Source organism: Podarcis muralis, chromosome 17, assembly GCF_964188315.1.
Source record: "Podarcis muralis chromosome 17, rPodMur119.hap1.1, whole genome shotgun sequence".
NCBI lineage: Eukaryota > Metazoa > Chordata > Lepidosauria > Squamata > Lacertidae > Podarcis > Podarcis muralis.
This window is the reverse complement of record NC_135671.1, coordinates 42,392,922-42,409,338: the sequence shown is the minus strand read 5'-3', so window position 1 is coordinate 42,409,338 and position 16,417 is coordinate 42,392,922.

Here is a 16,417-nt window from a genome sequence, read left to right as displayed (position 1 = left end):
TGGTGTTAATGGAACATTAACCAAGAAATCGCAAAGTGTACGTAATGAGACCCAAATGACAAAACACCGTCTTTTCGCTACCATATGCGCAGAAAGAAGACGAATAAGCTTTCATTGCGCTTACTTCCCATTCTTGCTTTTCGGATTAGAATGCACATTCACCCAAAAATCACGCAGTGAAATGTTTGTTATCAGCCCAAATTAAGCATACGTGTTTTGGTTCCATCTCAATAGAAACAAGACGAAGAAGCTGGGATTTTGTCATTCGGTGTTCATTCACCAACAAATAGCAAAGCAAACTGTAGTAAGTTAAAACAGAGCAAAACAGGTTGTTTTGCGTTCCAGCTACATCGAAACAAGAATCTTGGATGTCGCTTATTTCAAGTTGTGTTCTTTGGTGTTAATGCAACATTAACCCAGAAATCGCAAAGTGTATGTAATGAGACCCAAATGACAAAACACCGTCTTTTCGCTACCATATGCGCAGAAAGAAGTCGAATAAGCTTTCATTGCGCTTACTTCCAATTGTTGCTTTTCGGATTAGAACGCACATTCACCCAAAAATCACGCAGTGAAATGTTTGTTATCAGCCCAAATTAAGCATACGTGTTTTGGTTCCATCTCAATAGAAACAAGACGACGAAGCTGGAATTTTATCATTCAGTGTTCATTCACCAACAAATAGCAAAGCAAACTGTAGTAAGCTAAAACAGAGCAAAACAGGTTGTTTTGCGTTTCAGCTACATCGAAACAAGAATCTTGGATGTCGCTTATTTCAAGTTGTGTTCTTTGGTGTTAATGCAACATTAACCCAGAAATCGCAAAGTGTATGTAATGAGACCCAAATGACAAAACACCGTCCTTTCGCTACCATATGCGCAGAAAGAAGACGAATAAGCTTTCATTGCGCTTACTTCCCATTGTTGCTTTTCGGATTAGAATGCACATTCACCCAAAAATCACGCAGTGAAATGTTTGTTATCAGCCCAAATTAAGCATACGTGTTTTGGTTCCATCTCAATAGAAACAAGACGACGAAGCTGGAATTTTTTCATTCAGTGTTCATTCACCAACAAATAGCAAAGCAAACTGTAGTAAGCTAAAACAGAGCAAAACAGGTTGTTTTGCGTTCCAGCTACATCGAAACAAGAATCTTGGATGTCGCTTATTTCAAGTTGTGTTCTTTGGTGTTAATGCAACATTAACCCAGAAATCGCAAAGTGTATTTAATTAGACCCAAATGAAAAAACACCGTCTTTTCGCTACCATATGCGCAGAAAGAAGTCGAATAAGCTTTCATTGCGCTTACTTCCAATTGTTGCTTTTCGGATTAGAAGGCACATTCACCCAAAAATCACGCAGTGAAATGTTTGTTATCAGCCCAAATTAAGCATACGTGTTTTGGTTCCATCTCAATAGACACAAGACGAAGAAGCTGGGATTTTGTCATTCGGTGTTCATTCACCAACAAATAGCAAAGCAAACTGTAGTAAGCTAAAACAGAGCAAAACAGGTTGTTTTGCGTTCCAGCTACATCGAAACAAGAATCTTGGATGTCGCTTATTTCAAGTTGTGTTCTTTGGTGTTAATGCAACATTAACCCAGAAATCGCAAAGTGTATGTAATGAGACCCAAATGACAAAACACCGTCTTTTCGCTACCATATGCGCAGAAAGAAGTCGAATAAGCTTTCATTGCGCTTACTTCCAATTGTTGCTTTTCGGATTAGAACGCACATTCACCCAAAAATCACGCAGTGAAATGTTTGTTATCAGCCCAAATTAAGCATACGTGTTTTGGTTCCATCTCAATAGAAACAAGACGACGAAGCTGGAATTTTTTCATTCAGTGTTCATTCACCAACAAATAGCAAAGCAAACTGTAGTAAGCTAAAACAGAGCAAAACAGGTTGTTTTGCGTTCCAGCTACATCGAAACAAGAATCTTGGATGTCGCTTATTTCAAGTTGTGTTCTTTGGTGTTAATGCAACATTAACCCAGAAATCGCAAAGTGTATGTAATGAGACCCAAATGACAAAACACCGTCTTTTCGCTACCATATGCGCAGAAAGAAGACGAATAAGCTTTCATTGCGCTTACTTCCAATTGTTGCTTTTAGGATTAGAATGCACATTCACCCAAAAATCACGCAGTGAAATGTTTGTTATCAGCCCAAATTAAGCATACGTGTTTTGGTTCCATCTCAATAGAAACAAGACGAAGAAGCTGGGATTTTGTCATTCGGTGTTCATTCACCAACAAATAGCAAAGCAAACTGTAGTAAGCTAAAACAGAGCAAAACAGGTTGTTTTGCGTTCCAGCTACATCGAAACAAGAATCTTGGATGTCGCTTATTTCAAGTTGTGTTCTTTGGTGTTAATGCAACATTAACCCAGAAATCGCAAAGTGTACGTAATGAGACCCAAATGACAAAACACCGTCCTTTCGCTACCATATGCGCAGAAAGAAGACGAATAAGCTTTCATTGCGCTTACTTCCCATTGTTGCTTTTCGGATTAGAATGCACATTCACCCAAAAATCACGCAGTGAAATGTTTGTTATCAGCCCAAATTAAGCATACGTGTTTTGGTTCCATCTCAATAGAAACAAGACGACGAAGCTGGAATTTTTTCATTCAGTGTTCATTCACCAACAAATAGCAAAGCAAACTGTAGTAAGCTAAAACAGAGCAATACAGGTTGTTTTGCGTTCCAGCTACATCGAAACAAGAATCTTGGATGTCGCTTATTTCAAGTTGTGTTCTTTGGTGTTAATGCAACATTAACCCAGAAATCGCAAAGTGTACGTAATGAGACCCAAATGACAAAACACCGTCTTTTCGCTACCATATGCGCAGAAAGAAGTCGAATAAGCTTTCATTGCGCTTACTTCCAATTGTTGCTTTTCGGATTAGAATGCACATTCACCCAAAAATCACGCAGTGAAATGTTTGTTATCAGCCCAAATTAAGCATACGTGTTTTGGTTCCATCTCAATAGAAACAAGAAGAAGAAGCTGGGATTTTGTCATTTGTTGTTCATTCACCAACAAATAGCAAAGCAAACTGTAGTAAGCTAAAACAGAGCAAAACAGGTTGTTTTGCGTTCCAGCTACATCGAAACAAGAATCTTGGATGTCGCTTATTTCAAGTTGTGTTCTTTGGTGTTAATGCAACATTAACCCAGAAATCGCAAAGTGTATTTAATTAGACCCAAATGACAAAACACCGTCTTTTCGCTACCATATGCGCAGAAAGAAGATGAATAAGCTTTGATTGCGCTTACTTGCAATTGTTGCTTTTCAGATTCGAATGCACATTCACCCAAAAATCACGCAGTGAAATGTTTGTTATCAGCCCAAATTAAGCATACGTGTTTTGGTTCCATCTCAATAGAAACAAGACGAAGAAGCTGGGATTTTGTCATTCGGTGTTCATTCACCAACAAATAGCAAAGCAAACTGTAGTAAGCTAAAACAGAGCAAAACAGGTTGTTTTGCGTTCCAGCTACATCGAAACAAGAATCTTGGATGTCGCTTATTTCAAGTTGTGTTCTTTGGTGTTAATGCAACATTAACCCAGAAATCGCAAAGTGTACGTAATGAGACCCAAATGACAAAACACCGTCCTTTCGCTACCATATGCGCAGAAAGAAGACGAATAAGCTTTCATTGCGCTTACTTCCCATTGTTGCTTTTCGGATTAGAATGCACATTCACCCAAAAATCACGCAGTGAAATGTTTGTTATCAGCCCAAATTAAGCATACGTGTTTTGGTTCCATCTCAATAGAAACAAGAAGAAGAAGCTGGGATTTTGTCATTTGTTGTTCATTCACCAACAAATAGCAAAGCAAACTGTAGTAAGCTAAAACAGAGCAAAACAGGTTGTTTTGCGTTCCAGCTACATCGAAACAAGAATCTTGGATGTCGCTTATTTCAAGTTGTGTTCTTTGGTGTTAATGCAACATTAACCCAGAAATCGCAAAGTGTATTTAATTAGACCCAAATGACAAAACACCGTTGTCAGGGGTTCAGGAGCAGAGGCAAGGGCAAGGGAGGAAACAGAGAGCGAAGGGGAGGAGGCAGAAGAAAGGATGAGCGATGACGACGACCCGAGATCTCCGAGTCTCTCCAGTGAGTCGGAGGATTCACAGAAAGGAGCACCAGTGGCCAAGGCAAGGGGGGAGTTTAGGGGGGCACCCCAGGGAGATAGAGCCAGAGGGGAATCAGAGGAGAGCAGTTGGAGATCGGGTCCAGCGTCACCGCCAGAGAGCAGGGAAGAGGAAAGGAGCCAGGGGGCAAGCGCTGGCAGCTCACAGCAGGAGGGAGGGCACGAGTCAGGGGTGGCCACACCTCCATCTGGGAGCGAAGAAACGGTTAGACGGAAGGTGGAAGGTTGGGCGCGCGCGCCAAGTTCAAATGCACAGGAAGGAGGCGCAGTAGGCAGCCCGGAAAGAGAGCCGGGTCCTAAAGCCCGGCGCAAGGAGACAGGAGAGTCCGGGGGGTCAGCGTCCGAAGAATCCCGGAAGGAAGAGACCCAGGGGGGCAGAGGGACCCAGAGAAGAACAGTCAGGCGGAAAAGGTGGAGCAGGGCTAGGATATTAAGTTGGTGTACGAGGGGCGGAGATTCAGACGGAGCTTCGCCGATCTAGCTACTAGACGTAGGGTTGCACGCAGCAGCTTGAGAATGGAAACTGTAACTCAATAAAGACTTTTACTTAATGACCGTTGGCTAGCGTGATCCTCTGTGAGCTAGGATCTTGAAGCAACCCTGACAGTAAGCTCCGTCTCTGTATTGCGGGCATCTACAGCCTCGAGGAGAGGAGAGAAGCAGGTGCCTACTAGTGAGCTCACGAACGGCAGCCGACATGACGGCTGAACAGCAGATAGCGGAACTCAGAGAAGCAGTGTCACAGCTGAATGCCGAGGCTCTCGCATCCAGGAAGAGAGAGGAGGACGCAGCTGCCGCCTACAGGGATCTCCAGGTCAGGTTGGAAGTGCTTACGAAGCAAGGGCAACAGACACCCAAACCAGAGGGGATTGGGTTGGGGAGACGCACAGGCGGTCTGGTCTCTCACTTCGATGGGAACCTGCAACAGTATCCCAATTTTAAAGCAGACGTACTGTGTGCACTGCAACTGCTGAGCAAAGATTTTAGAGATGAGCAAGAGAAAGTGGGGTTCATCATGTCTTATCTGCATGGGGATGCCAGAGCATGGCTGCGCAATTTATGGAGGGATAACGATCCGGCGCTCCAAAATGCGAATGCCTTTATTAAAGCGATGGATGCGTGTTTTTTATCAAGCATTGACGTGGATCTTGCTCGGCAACAGATTCATGGACTGAAGCAAGGAAGGGCCAGCGTACGGCAGTACCATGCCCGCTTTTTCGCCTTGGCCAGTGCCCTAGAATGGGACAGAGATGCGACCCCTGTAAGAGACCTTTTCTGGGAGGGACTAAACAGCTCTGTAAAAGATGAGATTGCGAGGGGGGAGAGACCCCGGACCACCCAGGAGGTCGTGCAGAGGGCGCTGGCAGTGGGGGTACGGCTGGAAGGACGTCCGTGGAGCAGGGACGAAGGGCGTGGAGGGCGCGAACCAGCCAGGGGCTCCTCCTTCTTTCCCAGAGAAGCAGCACGTACGCAATCCACGCCTCCGCCAGGGGGAGGAGCTGAACCGATGGAGGTTGGAGGTGCCAGGGCTCAGTCAGCAACCAGAGCCCTAGCACCAGCAGCAGTGAAAGCGAAGCCTCCTAGAGGGAACAGGAAGTGTTACGTCTGTGAGGAGCCAGGGCATATGGCGAAAGAGTGTCCCCAGAGGCTCCACAAGCTCACTGCAGCCTCAGCAATGGCGACTGCAGCAACGCAGCAAGGAGAACCACAGCAGGGAAACGACGCTGTCTGGCTGGAGGAAGAGGCACTGGGGCCCAGCCAGACGTATTAATGATGCAGTCCCCAGAGATTTTACAGCCCGTGAACCCCCTCCCGCCCAAACCAGTGGTGAGGCTCACCGCGTCGCTCCAGCTGCCCAATGGCATCACCATGGACGTGCCAATCACCATTGACTCAGGCAGCAATGCGGACTTTATGGGGCAGGACTTTGTCAACCAGCATGCTATACAGTTGCTGCCGGCCACACTGCCCCTGCAGGTGGTCACGGTGGATGGCAGGGAGCTGCTAGGAGGGCAAGTGGTGCAGCAGACGCCACCGATGGTGATGCGACTTGGGAATCACCAAGAAGTCATCAGCTTCAACGTCACTCAATTGTCGGACACGCCCATTGTGTTGGGCATGAGTTGGCTGGACAAACACAGCCCAACGCTGGCTTGGTACCAGAGGCAGCTGACCTTCGGCTCTTCCTTTTGTGCTGAACACTGCATCGTGCCCAGGCAGGAAGGAGAGGAAGAGGAGTCACAGCTACTGCTAGGCACGCTGCAAGCGATTCCCCACAAGTACGCAGAATTTTTGGAAGTTTTCTGCGAGAAGGAGGCAGACAGGCTACCCCCTCACAGGCCATATGACTGCAAGATTGACCTGCTGCCAGGGGCGGCGCTGCCTAAGGGGAAACTGTATTCCATGTCAGAGGACGAGCTGCAAGAACTCAAGGAGTTCATAGACCATAATTTGGAGCGCGGTTTCATCCGAGAGTCCAAGGCGGTGGGAGGCAGCCCGGTGTTCTTCGTTAAGAAGCGGGATACGCCCCAAAAGAGGCTCGTAGTGGATTACAGGACCTTGAACAGTGTGACTAAGCCGTCGGACTTCCCCATGCCCCGAATTGACGACCTCCTCGCAAAGGTGCGGAAGGGCAGAGTGTTCACCAAATTGGATCTGCGAGGTGCGTACAACCTCATTCGCATGCGGGAGGGTGACGAGTGGAAAACAGCCATGTTCACGCCACTGGGGACCTACGAATATAGAGTTATGCCTTTTGGATTGCAAAATGGCTCCCACGTTTTTCAAGCATTCATGCATCACGTGTTGGCGGGACTTCTCTACAAGACGTGCGTCTGTTTCTTAGATGACATCCTGATCTTTTCGGAGTCGCAACAGGAGCATGACAAACACGTCAAGGAAGTGCTGAACAGGCTAAAGCAACATAGGCTCTACGCCAAGCTGGAGAAGTGCCAATTTGACGTGACGGAGGTGGATTTTCTGGGCTACAAGCTGTCTGACAAGGGGCTCGCCATGGACAGCGCCAAGGTTCGAGCGGTGTTGGATTGGAAGAGCCCGCGCAACCGGAAGGAGGTCCAACGGTTTGTCGGCTTTGCGAACTTCTATCGCAAGTTTATCAAGGGCTTCGCTATGCAGACGGCGGCCATCACTGACACGCTTAGCTCCAAGAAAAAGAAGTTCATTTGGACAGAGCAGGCGGAACAGTCCTTTCAGGCACTCAAGCGTCTCTTCGCGTCGGAAGAGCAGCTGCTTCATGTCAACCCCAGCAAGCCGATGAGGGTGGAGACTGACGCCTCGGACAGAGCCGTGGGGGCGGTCCTGCTGCAGAAAGACCCGCAGGGGGTGTGGCGACCGGGAGCGTTTTACTCCAGGAAGCTCAGCAAGTCCGAGCAGAACTACACCATATGGGACAGGGAGTTGCTGGCCATTCATGCAGCGTTCAAGGCGTGGAGGCACTTTCTGATCGGCGCCAAGCACACGGTGCAGGTTTGCACGGACCACAAGAACCTAGAGCACTGGCGCACGGCACAGTTCCTGAACCAGAGGCAGATACGTTGGGCTGAGTTCTTTGCGAACTTCGACTTCCGAATAGAGTATGTCCCGGGGGACACCAACATCATGGCGGACGCTCTCTCCCGCAAGCCACAGTATCTGGAGGAAGCAACGCCAGCGGCCGCCATGCACATCTTCGCACCAACAGTGTGGGCGTGCGCCGCGGCAACCGTGGATCTGGAGGCGGTGCGACGAGCGTTGCAAGGGGACTCCTTCGCGCAAGCAAAGATCTCAGAGGTGCACAGGGGCAAAGCAGCGGCCGACGGTTTCCAGCTACGAGATGGATTGCTCATCCGTAAAGGGGCCATCTACGTGCCGGGAGACGAACTTCGCGCCACGGTGCTGCAGCAGCTGCACGACGCGCCCACTGCAGGGCACTTCGGCAAGGAGAAGACGGTGGAACTAGTAGCCAGGGATTTCTGGTGGCCTGGAATGAGAAGGGAGGTCGCGGACTACGTGGCGAGGTGTGACACCTGCCAGAGGGCGAAGCCAGTGCTTAGACCGCCGGCCGGACTGTTGGAACCGCTCCAAACTCCGGCCGAACCTTGGGAGAGGGTGGCCCTGGACTTTGTCACGGATCTGCCCAGCTCGAGGGGCAAGACGGCAGTGCTGGTGGTGGTGGACTTGTTCTCCAAGATGGCACATTTCATTCCGTGTGCGAAGGTGGCCACGGCGGAACAAACCGCCAAACTGTTCATAGACCACGTGTTCAAGGTTCACGGTCTGCCACGGTCTATTCTGTCCGACCGGGGGCGGCAGTTCATCTCAAATTTCTGGCAGCGGCTGATGGGCTTCCTGAACGTCAAGATCAACCTGGCGTCGGCGAGACACCCGCAAACCAACGGGCAAGCAGAACGGGTCAATGCCATCATGCAGCAGTACTTGAGGTGCTATGCAAATCAACAGCCTGCGACGTGGGTGGATTACCTGCCGCTCGCCGAGTTCGCTTACAACAACACGAAGCACGTGTCCACGGGGGTCACACCGTTCTTCGCCAACAACGGGAGGCACCCCAGAACCTTCCCGGGACTGGAAAGGCTGGGGGAAGGGGAGCCGCAGACGGCAGATGCGTTCGCGTCGGAACTGCAGGAAGTCCACGATCAGCTGAGGCGCCACCTGGAGCTGGCCAAGCACGCATACAAGGTACAAGCGGACAAACGCAGAAGGGTTGGCGAAGAGCTACACGTGGGGGACTGGGTCTGGTTAGCAGCCCACGCAGTGCCGGCCAGGTCGTTGGCCAAGAAGAAACTAGGGCATAAGCAACTGGGGCCCTATCAAGTCGAAGAGCAGGTCAACCCGGTGGCCTTCAGGCTGGCGCTTCCGGAGGGTTCCAGAATGCATCCGGTATTCCACAGATCGGTGCTCACTCCCTACAAGGCACCGCACAGGTTTCAGGAACCCGGAACGGCACAGAGTCCGGCCAGAGACAGAACAGGGCACGCAGGAGTGGCACAGAAGGAGCGCATCAACGAAGTCACAGAGATTTTGGATTCCAGATGGGGGGAAGAAGGGGTAGAATACTTTCTCGCCAGGGAGGGCACCCCGGCCAGTGCGAACAGTTGGGTGCCGGACTACGCCTTGGACGAACCTCTGCTCAAAGACGAGTTTCATGCCCTCTTCCCACATAGACCGATGCCAGCAGACTTTTTCGACGACTGGCTTTTCACACCCACGCTTTCGGGCAGCACGTTCCGGGGGTTCGACTCGGACGAGGACCCGATACGAGACGTCCGTTCCCCGGAGGGGTCGCCCTCGGGATCTGCCTCAGAACCCTCGTATTGGTGGGACGACAAACCAGAGGAACAGTGGCGCAGGAAGTGGCAAGAAGGTCCAGGCCGAGCAACGCCGCCTGGAGGAAGCGAGGGAGAGACGGACATGGACATTTTCGGGGACGATCCAGGTTTCGAGCACGGCGGCACAGAGATGGAAGCAGAGGTGACCGTCGTCGACGAGAGAAGGGAGGAAGAACCGGAAGACTTCGGAGGGAGGCCCGCTACGGGAACCGAACGGTACCCGACATTCGTCTCCTTGACGCAGCAGCACCCAGCTCCAGCACCGGAAGGAGGGGAAGGGGGAGTGGGGGGCTTCGAGGGGGGGATGGATGTCAGGGGTTCAGGAGCAGAGGCAAGGGCAAGGGAGGAAACAGAGAGCGAAGGGGAGGAGGCAGAAGAAAGGATGAGCGATGACGACGACCCGAGATCTCCGAGTCTCTCCAGTGAGTCGGAGGATTCACAGAAAGGAGCACCAGTGGCCAAGGCAAGGGGGGAGTTTAGGGGGGCACCCCAGGGAGATAGAGCCAGAGGGGAATCAGAGGAGAGCAGTTGGAGATCGGGTCCAGCGTCACCGCCAGAGAGCAGGGAAGAGGAAAGGAGCCAGGGGGCAAGCGCTGGCAGCTCACAGCAGGAGGGAGGGCACGAGTCAGGGGTGGCCACACCTCCATCTGGGAGCGAAGAAACGGTTAGACGGAAGGTGGAAGGTTGGGCGCGCGCGCCAAGTTCAAATGCACAGGAAGGAGGCGCAGTAGGCAGCCCGGAAAGAGAGCCGGGTCCTAAAGCCCGGCGCAAGGAGACAGGAGAGTCCGGGGGGTCAGCGTCCGAAGAATCCCGGAAGGAAGAGACCCAGGGGGGCAGAGGGACCCAGAGAAGAACAGTCAGGCGGAAAAGGTGGAGCAGGGCTAGGATATTAAGTTGGTGTACGAGGGGCGGAGATTCAGACGGAGCTTCGCCGATCTAGCTACTAGACGTAGGGTTGCACGCAGCAGCTTGAGAATGGAAACTGTAACTCAATAAAGACTTTTACTTAATGACCGTTGGCTAGCGTGATCCTCTGTGAGCTAGGATCTTGAAGCAACCCTGACAACCGTCTTTTCGCTACCATATGCGCAGAAAGAAGTCGAATAAGCTTTCATTGCGCTTGCTTCCAATTGTTGCTTTTCGGATTAGAAGGCACATTCACCCAAAAATCACGCAGTGAAATGTTTGTTATCAGCCCAAATTAAGCATACGTGTTTTGGTTCCATCTCAATAGAAACAAGACGAAGAAGCTGGGATTTTGTCATTCGGTGTTCATTCACCAACAAATAGCAAAGCAAACTGTAGTAAGCTAAAACAGAGCAAAACAGGTTGTTTTGCGTTCCAGCTACATCGAAACAAGAATCTTGGATGTCGTTTATTTCAAGTTGTGTTCTTTGGTGTTAATGCAACATTAACCCAGAAATCGCAAAGTGTACGTAATGAGACCCAAATGACAAAACACCGTCCTTTCGCTACCATATGCGCAGAAAGAAGACGAATAAGCTTTCATTGCGCTTACTTCCCATTGTTGCTTTTCGGATTAGAATGCACATTCACCCAAAAATCACGCAGTGAAATGTTTGTTATCAGCCCAAATTAAGCATACGTGTTTTGGTTCCATCTCAATAGAAACAAGACGAAGAAGCTGGGATTTTGTCATTCGGTGTTCATTCACCAACAAATAGCAAAGCAAACTGTAGTAAGCTAAAACAGAGCAAAACAGGTTGTTTTGCGTTCCAGCTACATCGAAACAAGAATCTTGGATGTGGCTTATTTCAAGTTGTGTTCTTTGGTGTTAATGCAACATTAACCCAGAAATCGCAAAGTGTATGTAATGAGACCCAAATGAAAAAACACCGTCTTTTCGCTACCATATTCGCAGAAAGAAGACGAATAAGCTTTCATTGCGCTTACTTCCAATTGTTGCTTTTCGGATTAGAATGCACATTCACCCAAAAATCACGCAGTGAAATGTTTGTTATCAGCCCAAATTAAGCATACGTGTTTTGGTTCCATCTCAATAGAAACAAGACGAAGAAGCTGGGATTTTGTCATTCGGTGTTCATTCACCAACAAATAGCAAAGCAAACTGTAGTAAGCTAAAACAGAGCAAAACAGGTTGTTTTGCGTTCCAGCTACATCGAAATAAGAATCTTGGATGTCGCTTATTTCAAGTTGTGTTCTTTGGTGTTAATGCAACATTAGCCCAGAAATCGCAAAGTGTACGTAATGAGACCCAAATGATAAAACACCGTCTTTTCGCTACCATATGCGCAGAAAGAAGACGAATAAGCTTTCATTGCACTTACTTCCAATTGTTGCTTTTCGGATTAGAATGCACATTCACCCAAAAATCACGCAGTGAAAAGGTTTGTTATCAGCCCAAATTAAGCATACGTGTTTTGGTTCCATCTCAATAGAAACAAGACGAAGAAGCTGGGATTTTGTCATTCGGTGTTCATTCACCAACAAATAGCAAAGCAAACTGTAGTAAGCTAAAACAGAGCAAAACAGGTTGTTTTGCGTTCCAGCTACATCGAAACAAGAATCTTGGATGTCGCTTATTTCAAGTTGTGTTCTTTGCTGTTAATGCAACATTAACCCAGAAATCGCAAAGTGTACGTAATGAGACCCAAATGACAAAACACCGTCTTTTCGCTACCATATGCGCAGAAAGAAGACGAATAAGCTTTCATTGCGCTTACTTCCAATTGTTGCTTTTCGGATTAGAAGGCACATTCACCCAAAAATCACGCAGTGAAATGTTTGTTAGCAGCCCAAATTAAGCATACGTGTTTTGGTTCCATCTCAATAGAAACAAGACGAAGAAGCTGGGATTTTGTCATTCGGTGTTGTCAGGGTTGCTTCAAGATCCTAGCTCACAGAGGATCACGCTAGCCAACGGTCATTAAGTAAAAGTCTTTATTGAGTTACAGTTTCCATTCTCAAGCTGCTGCGTGCAACTCTACGTCTAGTAGCTAGATCGGCGAAGCTCCGTCTGAATCTCCGCCCCTCGTACACCAACTTAATATCCTAGCCCTGCTCCACCTTTTCCGCCTGACTGTTCTTCTCTGGGTCCCTCTGCCCCCCTGGGTCTCTTCCTTCCGGGATTCTTCGGACGCTGACCCCCCGGACTCTCCTGTCTCCTTGCGCCGGGCTTTAGGACCCGGCTCTCTTTCCGGGCTGCCTACTGCGCCTCCTTCCTGTGCATTTGAACTTGGCGCGCGCGCCCAACCTTCCACCTTCCGTCTAACCGTTTCTTCGCTCCCAGATGGAGGTGTGGCCACCCCTGACTCGTGCCCTCCCTCCTGCTGTGAGCTGCCAGCGCTTGCCCCCTGGCTCCTTTCCTCTTCCCTGTTCTCTGGCGGTGACGCTGGACCCGATCTCCAACTGCTCTCCTCTGATTCCCCTCTGGCTCTATCTCCCTGGGGTGCCCCCCTAAACTCCCCCCTTGCCTTGGCCCCTGGTGCTCCTTTCTGTGAATCCTCCGACTCACTGGAGAGACTCGGAGATCTCGGGTCGTCGTCATCGCTCATCCTTTCTTCTGCCTCCTCCCCTTCGCTCTCTGTTTCCTTCCTTGCCCTTGCCTCTGCTCCTGAACCCCTGACATCCATCCCCCCCTCGAAGCCCCCCACTCCCCCTTCCCCTCCTTCCGGTGCTGGAGCTGGGTGCTGCTGCGTCAAGGAGACGAATGTCGGGTACCGTTCGGTTCCCGTAGCGGGCCTCCCTCCGAAGTCTTCCGGTTCTTCCTCCCTTCTCTCGTCGACGACGGTCACCTCTGCTTCCATCTCTGTGCCGCCTTGCTCGAAACCTGGATCGTCCCCGAAAATGTCCATGTCCGTCTCTCCCTCGCTTCCTCCAGGCGGCGTTGCTCGGCCTGGACCTTCTTGCCACTTCCTGCGCCACTGTTCCTCTGGTTTGTCGTCCCACCAATACGAGGGTTCTGAGGCAGATCCCGAAGGCGACCCCTCCGGGGAACGGACGTCTCGTATCGGGTCCTCGTCCGAGTCGAACCCCCGGAACGTGCTGCCCGAAAGCGTGGGTGTGAAAAGCCAGTCGTCGAAAAAGTCTGCTGGCATCGGTCTATGTGGGAAGAGGGCATGAAACTCGTCTTTGAGCAGAGGTTCGTCCAAGGCGTAGTCCGGCACCCAACTGTTCGCACTGGCCGGGGTGCCCTCCCTGGCGAGAAAGTATTCTACCCCTTCTTCCCCCCATCTGGAATCCAAAATCTCTGTGACTTCGTTGATGCGCTCCTTCTGTGCCACTCCTGCGTGCCCTGGTCTGTCTCTGGCCGGACTCTGCGCCGTTCCGGGTTCCTGAAACCTGTGCGGTGCCTTGTAGGGAGTGAGCACCGATCTGTGGAATACCGGATGCATTCTGGAACCCTCCGGAAGCGCCAGCCTGAAGGCCACCGGGTTGACCTGCTCTTCGACTTGATAGGGCCCCAGTTGCTTATGCCCTAGTTTCTTCTTGGCCAACGACCTGGCCGGCACTGCGTGGGCTGCTAACCAGACCCAGTCCCCCACGTGTAGCTCTTCGCCAACCCTTCTGCGTTTGTCCGCTTGTACCTTGTATGCGTGCTTGGCCAGTTCCAGGTGTCGCCTCAGCTGATCGTGGACTTCCTGCAGTTCCGACGCGAACGCATCTGCCGTCTGCGGCTCCCCTTCCCCCAGCCTTTCCAGTCCCGGGAAGGTTCTGGGGTGCCTCCCGTTGTTGGCGAAGAACGGTGTGACCCCCGTGGACACGTGCTTCGTGTTGTTGTAAGCGAACTCGGCGAGCGGCAGGTAATCCACCCATGTCGCAGGCTGTTGATTTGCATAACACCTCAAGTACTGCTGCATGATGGCATTGACCCGCTCTGCTTGCCCGTTGGTTTGCGGGTGTCTCGCCGACGCCAGGTTGATCTTGACGTTCAGGAAGCCCATCAGCCGCTGCCAGAAATTTGAGATGAACTGCCGCCCCCGGTCGGACAGAATAGACCGTGGCAGACCGTGAACCTTGAACACGTGGTCTATGAACAGTTTGGCGGTTTGTTCCGCCGTGGCCACCTTCGCACACGGAATGAAATGTGCCATCTTGGAGAACAAGTCCACCACCACCAGCACTGCCGTCTTGCCCCTCGAGCTGGGCAGATCCGTGACAAAGTCCAGGGCCACCCTCTCCCAAGGTTCGGCCGGAGTTTGCAGCGGTTCCAACAGTCCGGCCGGCGGTCTAAGCACTGGCTTCGCCCTCTGGCAGGTGTCACACCTCGCCACGTAGTCCGCGACCTCCCTTCTCATTCCAGGCCACCAGAAATCCCTGGCTACTAGTTCCACCGTCTTCTCCTTGCCGAAGTGCCCTGCAGTGGGCGCGTCGTGCATCTGCTGCAGCACCTTGGCGCGAAGTTCGTCTCCCGGCACGTAGATGGCCCCTTTACGGATGAGCAATCCATCTCTTAGCTGGAAACCGTCGGCCGCCGCTTTGCCCCTTAGCACCTCTGAGATCTTTGCTTGCGCGAAGGAGTCCCCCTGCAACGCTCGTCGCACCGCCTCCAGATCCACGGTTGCCGCGGCGCACGCCCACACTGTTGGTGCGAAGATGTGCATGGCGGCCGCTGGCGTTGCTTCCTCCAGATACTGTGGCTTGCGGGAGAGAGCGTCCGCCATGATGTTGGTGTCCCCCGGGACATACTCTATTCGGAAGTCGAAGTTCGCAAAGAACTCAGCCCAACGTATCTGCCTTTGGTTCAGGAACTGTGCCGTGCGCCAGTGCTCCAGGTTCTTGTGGTCCGTGCAAACCTGCACCGTGTGCTTGGCGCCGATCAGAAAGTGCCTCCACGCCTTGAACGCTGCATGAATGGCCAGCAACTCCCTGTCCCATATGGTGTAGTTCTGCTCGGACTTGCTGAGCTTCCTGGAGTAAAACGCCCCCGGTCGCCACACCCCCTGCGGGTCTTTCTGCAGCAGGACCGCCCCCACGGCTCTGTCCGAGGCGTCAGTCTCCACCCTCATCGGCTTGCTGGGGTTGACATGAAGCAGCTGCTCTTCCGACGCGAAGAGACGCTTGAGTGCCTGAAAGGACTGTTCCGCCTGCTCTGTCCAAATGAACTTCTTTTTCTTGGAGCTAAGCGTGTCAGTGATGGCCGCCGTCTGCATAGCGAAGCCCTTGATAAACTTGCGATAGAAGTTCGCAAAGCCGACAAACCGTTGGACCTCCTTCCGGTTGCGCGGGCTCTTCCAATCCAACACCGCTCGAACCTTGGCGCTGTCCATGGCGAGCCCCTTGTCAGACAGCTTGTAGCCCAGAAAATCCACCTCCGTCACGTCAAATTGGCACTTCTCCAGCTTGGCGTAGAGCCTATGGTGCTTCAGCCTGTTCAGTACTTCCTTGACGTGTTTGTCATGCTCCTGTTGCGACTCCGAAAAGATCAGGATGTCATCTAAGAAACAGACGCACGTCTTGTAGAGAAGTCCCGCCAACACGTGATGCATGAATGCTTGAAAAACGTGGGAGCCATTTTGCAATCCAAAAGGCATAACTCTATATTCGTAGGTCCCCAGTGGCGTGAACATGGCTGTTTTCCACTCGTCTCCCTCCCGCATGCGAATGAGGTTGTACGCACCTCGCAGATCCAATTTGGTGAACACCCTGCCCTTCCGCACCTTTGCGAGGAGGTCGTCAATTCGGGGCATGGGGAAGTCCGACGGCTTAGTCACACTGTTCAAGGTCCTGTAATCCACCACGAGCCTCTTTTGGGGCGTATCCCGCTTCTTAACGAAGAACACCGGGCTGCCTCCCACCGCCTTGGACTCTCGGATGAAACCGCGCTCCAAATTATGATCTATGAACTCCTTGAGTTCTTGCAGCTCGTCCTCTGACATGGAATATAGTTTCCCCTTAGGCAGCGCCGCCCCTGGCAGCAG